Source organism: Pygoscelis adeliae, unplaced genomic scaffold (assembly GCF_000699105.1).
Source record: "Pygoscelis adeliae isolate BGI_AS28 unplaced genomic scaffold, ASM69910v1 Scaffold192, whole genome shotgun sequence".
In the NCBI taxonomy this organism is placed as follows: domain Eukaryota; kingdom Metazoa; phylum Chordata; class Aves; order Sphenisciformes; family Spheniscidae; genus Pygoscelis; species Pygoscelis adeliae.
The window spans coordinates 676,463-686,669 of record NW_008824284.1 but is presented as its reverse complement, the minus strand read 5'-3'; positions in this window follow the sequence as shown (position 1 = coordinate 686,669).

Sequence of the window (10,207 nt, the reverse complement as noted above, 5' to 3'; positions counted from 1 at the left end):
GGTTCAGGGCTCGTTGGGTGCCAGCCCTCCCGGGGGCTCCCTTTGGCGGGAGTGGGGGGTGGCAGCCATTAGTCCTGGCACCATCCACGCCTTGTCAGCCGCCCTCGTGGGAGCTGCCGGCCCCTGTGGGCCCCAGCTCTGTGGGTCTCTGTGCTCCCCTGTGGGTTCCCTGGCTCAGGAAACCCCCCTGTATGCCACGATCCGCCACTCCACTGTGGGACACGCCTGCACCGGAGTTGATCACCTCTGCGAATGAAGGGCAAATCCTCCTTAACCAGCCTGATAGACTTCTGTGTTGAGATGACCAGCTCAGTGGATGAGGGAGAACAGTGAATGTGGTTTATCTTTCAGCACTGTCTTGTCTAGCACTCTCATGAACAGACTGATAAAGTACGGGCCACGTACGTGGACAGTGAGGTGGACTGAAAACTGGCTGAACGGCCAGATTCAAAGTATTATGATTAGTGGCAATGTATCATCTCCAGCTGGGGGCTAGTCACTAGCAGTGTAGTCCATGGGGTTGACACTGGGGCCGATACTGTTTAACATGTTCATTAATGGTCCTGATTATGGGACAGTGTGCACCCTCAGCAAGTCTGCAGATGATATAAAGCTGTGAAGGATCATTGACACACTTTATGGTTGTGCTGCCATTCAGAGGGACCACAACAGGTTGGAGATACAAGCAGGCAGGTGTCTGATGAAGTTCAGCAAAGTGACATACACGGACATTCTGGAGCAAGTCCAACAAAGGATCATGAAGATAATTAAGGACTTCAAGTAATTGACGTAGATGGATAGGCAGAGAGAGCTGGGGTGTTCAGCATGGAGAAGAGAAGGTTCAGGGGAATCTTACCAGTGTGTATAAGTAGCTGGTGTGGGGAAGTAAAGATGAAGACGGGCTCTTCTCAGTGGTGCCCAGTGACAGCACAAGGGGCAGTAGGCATGAACTGAAATACAGAAATTCTTTTCAAAAGTAAGAAAAAACTTTTTTACTGTGAGGGTAGTTGAACACTGAACAGGTTAACCAGAGAGCTTACAGAGTCTCCATCCTTGGAGATATTCAAAATCTGACTGGACATGACCGTGAGCTGTCTGCTATAGCTGACTCTGAGCAGGAGGGTTGGACAAGACAATCTCAGCAAGTCTCTTCCAGCCTCAAAAATTCTGTGATCCTCTGTGAATTTGTGATATATACACAGGCTTCTTCTTGTGTTCCAGAAAAAATAAACACTGACATCAAAAGTATGTTTAAACTGATTAATTGGCATGAAAATGTGAAGGATGTAGAATGTAAACTATTTTTGGACTGGATGCCATTATAAAAATTCCATTCTGTCATTCATGATGTATGTAAAAATCCTACCAGTGGATTCATTTTAAGAAATTCTGAAACATAATTGACTTTTTCATATTTTTTTCCTGAATAAATGTGCAATCTGTTATTGTAAATAACTGGCTGGGTGTTAAACAACATTTTGTTTGGTTATTAATTGTAGAAAAGCTACATGTTTATTACCAAAGACATACATGGCAATATCAACAGGTGGTTCAAGAACTTTCTTGACTTTCAAGAACTCAGTGAAGATTTCTTGAAACACCTTTTCAAATGGAGAATAACATTCATATCATTGGGTGTGTACCTCTCTGAAAATTTTTTTAAAAATTGGGGATTCCTGTTTATTTAAATTCCACACTAAACATATGAAAGAAATAAATGCTAAACTACTTCCAAAATACACTGACTTACCTACATCAAAATAATTATGTAAAAAATACTTTAAAATTATTAAAATAATTATGTAAAAATATTTTTAGGCTGCAAAGTCAAATAATTAAAATAAATCAAAGCAAGTATATTATTTCCTAATGCAAAAATGTTGGTGCAACTTTTGTTCTGCCCTTACACATGAAAGCTGTACTCTGAATGATGTAGAAGTCCCTTAGGAAAAGAAGATTATGCGATGATGTAACTAATGACAGTTTCATAGTGTATATGTGCAAAAGAAAAAAAAAAGAAAAAATTAGAGTGGGAGAAAATGTGAGGCTACATAGTGAACCTAGCTTTGACTTGTTTGACTTTTTTATATTTAATATAATGAATTGTTATGTTTATAAGAAGTTTCATTTACTATACACATATATAATGAAGAAGGGGTTGTGTAAGTGACAATCCTTTCCTGCATCCATCATCACAGTTTGACTCCAAACGTTCAGCAACAATGCACAGACTCCTACCACTTTCAGCATTCAATAACTCTATAAAATTATGAACTTACAGATACACTTATATGAAGTGTATTTAGTTTCTCCTCCCCTCTCAGTAGAATATTACTGTAAAAATACATATCTGGTAGTAATTTTTCAAAGTCAACCATTAGAATTTCATGCTGTGTTAATTGCTCCAAATCAGAGGTAGAAAATCATGAAGTATAGTTTGCAGTCACTCAGTATTTATTAAATATAGCTATGATTGGTAAGATTTACATTGATGTCCACATATGAGGAAAGCAGATTCTAATTTATACTAACTATAATTCAGGGTTTATTCTGGACAATAATTTCCAATACACACTGTAAAATTTAATTTTAATTGTGTTTAAAGTTTACTAAAGGAATTAGTCATGAGATGATAGAATTGTAAATGATACTGGCTCATCTGTTATTTTCATACAATTGGATTTTCTTAATTAAAGTGGACTCAGTGATGATTGCTGGCCGACAACAGAAGCAACATGTATTGAGAGAAATATTTCCTGTCCCTTTTTAAAGGGAGAAGAAGAAACTGCTTAATTCTAAAAGAACCTAATTCTTTGATTCAGAACCTTGAATAGGTAGATAACTGGAAGACATACAATCAGGGTGCAAATACAAGATAGAATGGAAGCTGCTTTGTTATAAAAATAGATTTACCTGTGATTTATGTTGATTCCTAGCAAATGTAAAATTACTCTTGTGGGCTCTCAGGAGCAAGGCAGTGGGACATTTGCTAATAACTTTATCTTTAGGGTACCTTTTGGGTAAGAATTACAACGTCTGTTGAAATTTGCAAGAAATCAAGAACACCATAAAGCATCTTTTTTGGTGGAAAACCCACAAAGAAATACGAACACAAAGAGTAGGTGAAAAGTGAACATCTGTACTGACCACATAAAAAGGAAAAGAGTGTGCAGTGGCCATTGGTAATGCATTGCCTTGAGCTACAAAGCTGTATAGCGTACTTAAATCACTTTTTCAAACATATGCCCATCTTCGGCCATGTTGATCTCCAATGGACTGTGGTAAACTCAGCAATGCTCATCTTCTCTATGTTGAACAATACTAATGCTAAGTTCATCTCCATGCCAAGAACATTGATTTACAGGACACAGCAGAGGGAAACTCTGCTGCCACGTTACAGAGAGAAAGGGAGCTACGTGTCCTTCAAAGAGTCATTTGACAAGGGATTCTTCTGAGGATCCTCTTGAGCTACAAGGTTCATCAGCTGGGTCTACACTGAGATTTATTATAATCTCTGAACAATTGCACCACTAGTCTAAGCAACAATAATAGGAACCTGGCAGCTGACCCACAGCAGCACTAATTCTTCTCCCCACAAGTACAACAGCATCAGCTGTAGTATAAAACCAGAGCGTTTCTCGCAGACTCTTTTGCTGATCATTATGATCATAGAGCAGTGCCCTAATTAAAAGATGAAACCACTTTCCTAATTTGTGCAGTAACAACTGCAATGAAGGGAGGCAATATGAAGATTTTAGTCATGAATAACTAGCTAAGACTCTGCATGTCACAAGGATGAGTGTGATACAATTTCTATTGCATGAGGAGATCAGCATGTTAGTATTTATTCTCACAAGGCTCTGCTACAGGGTTTCTCCCTGCATGTGCCAGAGAGGTTTGTATCCCAAAAAAGATCTAAATCATATCCTATGTCTTTGCTTCATTTTGCTGTAGCATTTGAGACCATTTCAAACAAAGAAAACAACATAAAGAAAAAGGTAATTACATTGTTGCAGAATCCCTATTAGGAACTGGCTTAAAGTCCTGACATTCAAAAACCAGAATAACTTTCAGACCTGAAATGTTAAACCTATCTTGATATACAGCAGTGTGAAGTGTTCCTTCCAAATAGCTGAAAACAGGTTTTGTTCGTGAATTTACTAGGATACTTAACAGCATTAAAGGACTGAAAGTTTTGCTACCTTGCTAAATTTACTGTTTCTAGACATGTAATATTCCTGTTCCAGTTCTGGCCTTAATTACAGAAGGCATTTGTCTTCAGTGGGACATTCTACTTTGATACGTTAAATGCTCTGGATAAAGCTTGGAGTGTTAAACAACAATTTCTGTAGAGTGACCAAAATAATGAACAACAATTTAGCTAGCACTTATTTTTATGTTCTTCTACTACTTCTACTTCTACTTATTTTTATCTTCTACTTCTATTTTCTAACTGAATTCTGACTGAATCTGCTTGGTTGATATTATTTCTCTACCCTTTCACCAGGGAGAGTTTAGGTTAAAAAGAACTATATCCATACTATTCCCTTGTTGTATAACTTTTCATGCATGTCTAGAATCTGGTGATGCAATTGAAGGGAATAGGTTTCAGAGCATATGCAGATCTACTGTCTGAACAAGCAGATTATTGCACCGGTCAAAGAGGAACTGGCATAATCACTGCATAGCCTTGTACATGAAGGAGCAAGAGAAAACACCCTAAATCTAAATAAATATCATAATTATTAAATGTTAACTAATGGAAATTGGTTTGAGTTATAATTCATTTTCCATTTTAGTGCACAGTTCTTAATGATTAGCATGTTTATTGTGATAATACTGCCATGTTTATGACCCAGAAGGATCAAGAATATAATTTTGCAATACTTTTCCATAAAACATAAAAGATATCAAACACTGTCTTTTCCTCAAAAGAAATCACAGTTCTTAAAGTTCTCTTTAAGCACAGTGAAATAGGAGAGTGTAATATAGTCAGCAAAAGTAGCAGATCTGCTATTGTAACAAATGAACTGATAGAACAATAGAGTCAACAATCAAGAATGCCAGTCATTTCCCAAGACTTGGTGGATTTGCTGATCGCCTGCAACACAATCCTGTACGTGTACAAAAATTGCAATGGACTCTTTAACTTTTTCTAGTATATATATGATGTCACTTCACCACCATCCTCCACTATGTGGAACCAACTACCAGATGATGATAGAATAAATTTTAGTTTCCAAATCAAACCCCTTCTCTTGAGGGAATACATTGCAATATATGCATAAGGATGAAGCCTGAATTTTCAAAGTACACAACAAAAAAAACACTGAACAAACAGAAACAAAGAAAATAAATGCTACTATCAGTAATTAAAATTTACTGGGTACCTAATATGTCCAGGACCTACCTGTAATGCCATACAGTAAATTTCGTGGTCTCATGTTCAACTAAATGCATGGAAGCTCTTCTATTACTTTACTTGCAACCAAATGAGGTCTGAAGCACCGTGTAGTTGCGTAGTCAGGTGCCGTAATCATTTACCCATTTACTTGGGTTCTCTTTGTGTATTGATTTAGGAAAACCATAATTGAACAGTTCTAATTTTTTTATGTTCCACGAAATAAAAAGGATTATTTTACATAGATATATTAAATTTATAAGCAATGAAAATAGTAGTATGAAATAGTATCACACAAGAGACCTTGGCCCAGTGTTAACAACCCTAGCACTCCCTTACACCAGGGACAATCCCACTAGTTCACTTCATCTATTCACCCTGTGAAGTTGTGTGATACGGTCTGGTCCCAAGTGTCAGTTTGTCAATTTGTCATTTGTAAATTTGACCCTGTTGCTTTAATGAAAAGAGGACTAATATTATACAAGCCGCTCTACTGTTTTAAACACAGCTTTTGGTGACCTAATGTAGTTCATTTAGTGAGAACATAATGTCGTAGTTTCTGTGAGCTTCAGTTTTTATTCATCTACATTCTTTTCATCTAGATTCTGATGTACCAGTCAGGAATGTTAAAATATTTGATAGAAATAATCTTGAACACCACTGGAAATAAATGGTTTGAAAAGACTGAAAAAACAGAGGGAAAAAAAAAACATAAATAAGGAGTAAAGAAATGAATGAAATAGATTCTTCGGCAGTTCTTTGTTTTCAATGGGCCATGAAGACTTACAATGTAAGGTGCATAGAAATTAAGGTCTTCAAGAGTGTGCTCCACTGCTCAAATCATAACTGGACTGTATTGATCCCATACAGAGCATCAGCTAGTGAGCATGAAGAATTCATTGGTCATGTCAGCGTTTTACATAACCCTGCAGGGTACCATTTCATTGTGTGAAGAACAGGACAGCCAGTGTCAAGGATATCTTCTTTCCCACACAGCAGAAAAATTTCATTTTCATGAACTGCGGGTACATGTAGACAAGGATATCTGGACAAGATTCTGTTGATTCCAACTACAGAGATTCAGAATAAATGAGCTTCCCACTGTGGCCTTTGACCACTGCAAAGAATCACTTGTATCCCACCACATTTTTCTGGGAATCCATTTTTTTTTCCCTTCAACATACCTTGGACTGATTTGCTTTCTAGGAGCTAGAATTTTCTACCTCATGAAGAAAGAATCACTGACTTAATTATTTGTCAATGGCAAAGTAAATTAAGATTGGAGGAGGCTGTAGGATGACCTTGCTTTCCTTTGACCCAACCTCCCACTCACTGCAAAATTTATTTGGAAAAACTCTACTATCTGGTTTCCCAACACGGAAAGAAAGTGAAAAACACTGTCTAAGGCTTTTGGTATTGATGGGTAGCTGTAACATTCTTAGGTCATTAATTGAACCTGACACCTAAGAAACACAAACCTTTTGGATCCTTGTTTGGATCTAAATAAGTCGTTCCAGCAAGTGAAAACTGAATCATGTTGCATCTTACATCATGGGCCGTGATTTGCCTTCACAATATAGAAGAAAATGAATCTTATCTGATATTCACAGTGATCACCTCTGAGGATGCATCTTCCCAGCTGCATGCTACTATCCACTCTAACTCAAAAAAACCCATAGACAAGATTATGTCTCCAGAAGCAGTGCTGCCTGTAGCTGCATAATCACAATCATCAAAGGGACAACCAGAAAGATAAATTCTACTAAGAAATGAGATAGTAGGATAGAAATGGAGCAGTTTGGCTCATAACAAAGGGTGTAGCAGAAACATATAGGTTTACAGGGAGGAATTTCTGAAGGGTCTCAACATGATGAAAAGAATGTATGAATGGCTCAGAAAGTCCTGAGATTGTTGGTTACTAAAAGCATATGGTGGGAGGAATATCACACTATATGCTCCCAGTTTTTATATTCTGTCTTAAGGTATAAGTGACTGTCAGAAACAGAATGCTTGGCAAGGCAGATTTTTGATATGAATCAAAATGGAAGATGTTATATTACTGTCTTCCTTTTGTGCACAGATCAGGCTGTCATATCTTGGTACCAGAATAGGTATAAGGAACTGTTATAATTTACTTTACATTGCTCAATTTGAATGAAGCAGTGTGCCCAGCTAGTGATCACTGATGTGGAATCAAAACCTAAACTGATTGAAATTGTAAGGCCAAGTGCTTTTCTGTGTGCACCCTTTACAAACCACAGTCAGCCATATGTTTGGCTTTATTCTTAATGCAGCTGCTATGAACTGTTTGCAAGTGATAGGGTTCTGGTGGAAAAAAAACCCTTGGGGCCAATTCAAGAGAAAAATATCTAGCTTTATTCTGCATTTGCATAAGTATTTACAGAATGTGTCTACTGTGAAAATGTGTGTTCAATGTATGTAGCTTTCTTTTCTAAAGGCCTCTTTCGGATGTAAAGCACAGTAATAAAATAATAGCTACTCAAAGCCAAAAGTAAACGGTCACACACTAATACTATTCTCAACTTTTCCTTTGCTGGTGTGGGCCAAATTCTATTGTCAGCTATAAAGCCTGAATAAAATTGTCAGTTTTAGTATACTTACTGTGGGTATTTACCCATAGAATACTGCATACACATACCACACAAAATTGACCTCCTTTTTTGTTGTACTGCAGTAGAATCTATTTTTTTTTTTCTTCTTAACAACATGAACACTAATTCAGGTTAAGACTTTTTCTTGGAGAACCCAAAGATAACATATTATCCACAAAGATAAGAAAAAGAAGAAAGAAATTAATTGTATTTTTTTATTTGACTGTCATCTAAGAGGGGGAAAACTAGTTTTGTAGGACGTAATTTCATTCCTTGAAAATTCAGAAGTCTTCACTTTTTTTCACTGAAGTGGCCTTCAGTCACTACAAATTGGAATAAGTAGGAATAATAGAAAGGTCAGGTGACACTTTTATATGGAAAAGGTAAAAAAGTTGATCTGCCCAGGCCTTTTTGAAATCTGTAACATCTGAAAGTCTTCAAAGATTCCAAAAAGGCAGAGAGAGCAGGGTTGGTAATTTTAGAAGAGTGTCATTCAGAATAGAAAAACTATATATACACAGAATTATGCATATATGCTGCAATTTTTTATGTATCTGTAGCTTATGCACATCTCCTGTTCATGTCATTTGTACATCCTTCTCAATAGTAACATCATGACTGTGTAAAAGAAACATGTTGAACTGTGGGGCAAAAATATTCCTCAACTTGCATTATATTTGTCTAAGTGACCACCAGCCCTTGTCGAATCACTTCATATTCATACTAGATAGTAAAAAAGATTAGAATGTTAATTTCTTCTTCTTCTTTTTTTTTTCCCCAAAAGTAAGGACAAGTTTGGGCTCATACTAATTCTTTACACTGTTATGTTATATAGCACGCCTGGCAGTTACATCTGTTGGTTTAGTCTGACAAATAAGGTATAGATAAACACAGTACAGAGAGTGGCAGACATGCCATCTACTGAATAGAAAGCAAGGCCTTTACTGTCTTAAATGCAAAGAGTTATAGAAATGTCATCATTATATCTTTAAAGAGATTGGAAGTGCTCCTTTGATATGTTAGATCACAGGAGTTTATGCAAAATTAACCTCTTCTTAAACTCCAGGGATCTGTTTATAATTTTTTTAGTTGTTTTATTTGCATTCCTGTAAACAGAATAAAACCATTTCAAGCTGTGTCTTTAAGCAGCAGGCCAAATTCATTCTAAAAGACAGTGGCACTGACCAGACAAATTCATCAGAGATGTACTTGGGCTTTTCTAACGTGTCAGAGAAGAAACTGAAAGGATTTGGAGGTGATGAAGAACATTTCGGAAGCTCTTATGTTAGAAGTTTTTATCTTTCTTTAGAAAGAAAAAGTTTCCTGAGACACATTAAAATAACCACATAGTACAAATGCAAAGGCAGCAGATCAAAAAACAATATGCAGACATACAGACATATTTAATTACAATTTTCAGTGACTGTCTTATCTTAAAGTCATGATGAAGTTAGGGGAACAATACTGTACATTTGAATAAATTCATTACTTGTTTCCATGAATACAAACATCTTTTCAATGGACTCAATAGGAGATTATTATAGAATCATAGAATCATAGAATCATTACGGTTGGAAGAGACCTCCAAGATCATCGAGTCCAACCATCAACCCAACACCACCATGCCCACTAAACCATGTCCCTAAGCGCCTCATTTACCCGTCTTTTATATACGTCCAGGGATGGGGACTCAACCACTTCCCTGGGCAGCCTGGTCCAATGTTTAACTACTCTTTCAGTAAAGAAATTTTTCCTTACATCCAATCTAAACCTCCCCTGGCGCAACTTGAGGCCTTTTCCTCTCGTCCTTACTTGGGAGAAGAGACCAACGCCCACCTCGCTACAACCTCCTTTCAGGTAGTTGTAGAGAGCAATGAGGTCTCCCCTCAGCCTCCTTTTCTCCAGGCGAAACACCCCCAGCTCCCTCAGCCGATCCTCATAAGACTTGTTCTCCAGACCCCGCACCAGCCTCGTTGCCCTTCTCTGGACACGTTCCAACATCTCAACATCCTTCTTGTAGTGAGGGGCCCAAAACTGAACACAGTATTCCAGGTGCGGCCTCACCAGTGCTGAGTACAGGGGCACGATCACTTCCCTGCTCCTGCTGGCCACACTATTTCTGATACAGGCCAGGATGCCGTTGGCCTTCTTAGCCGCCTGGGCACACTGCCGGCTCATGTTCAGCCGGCTGTCG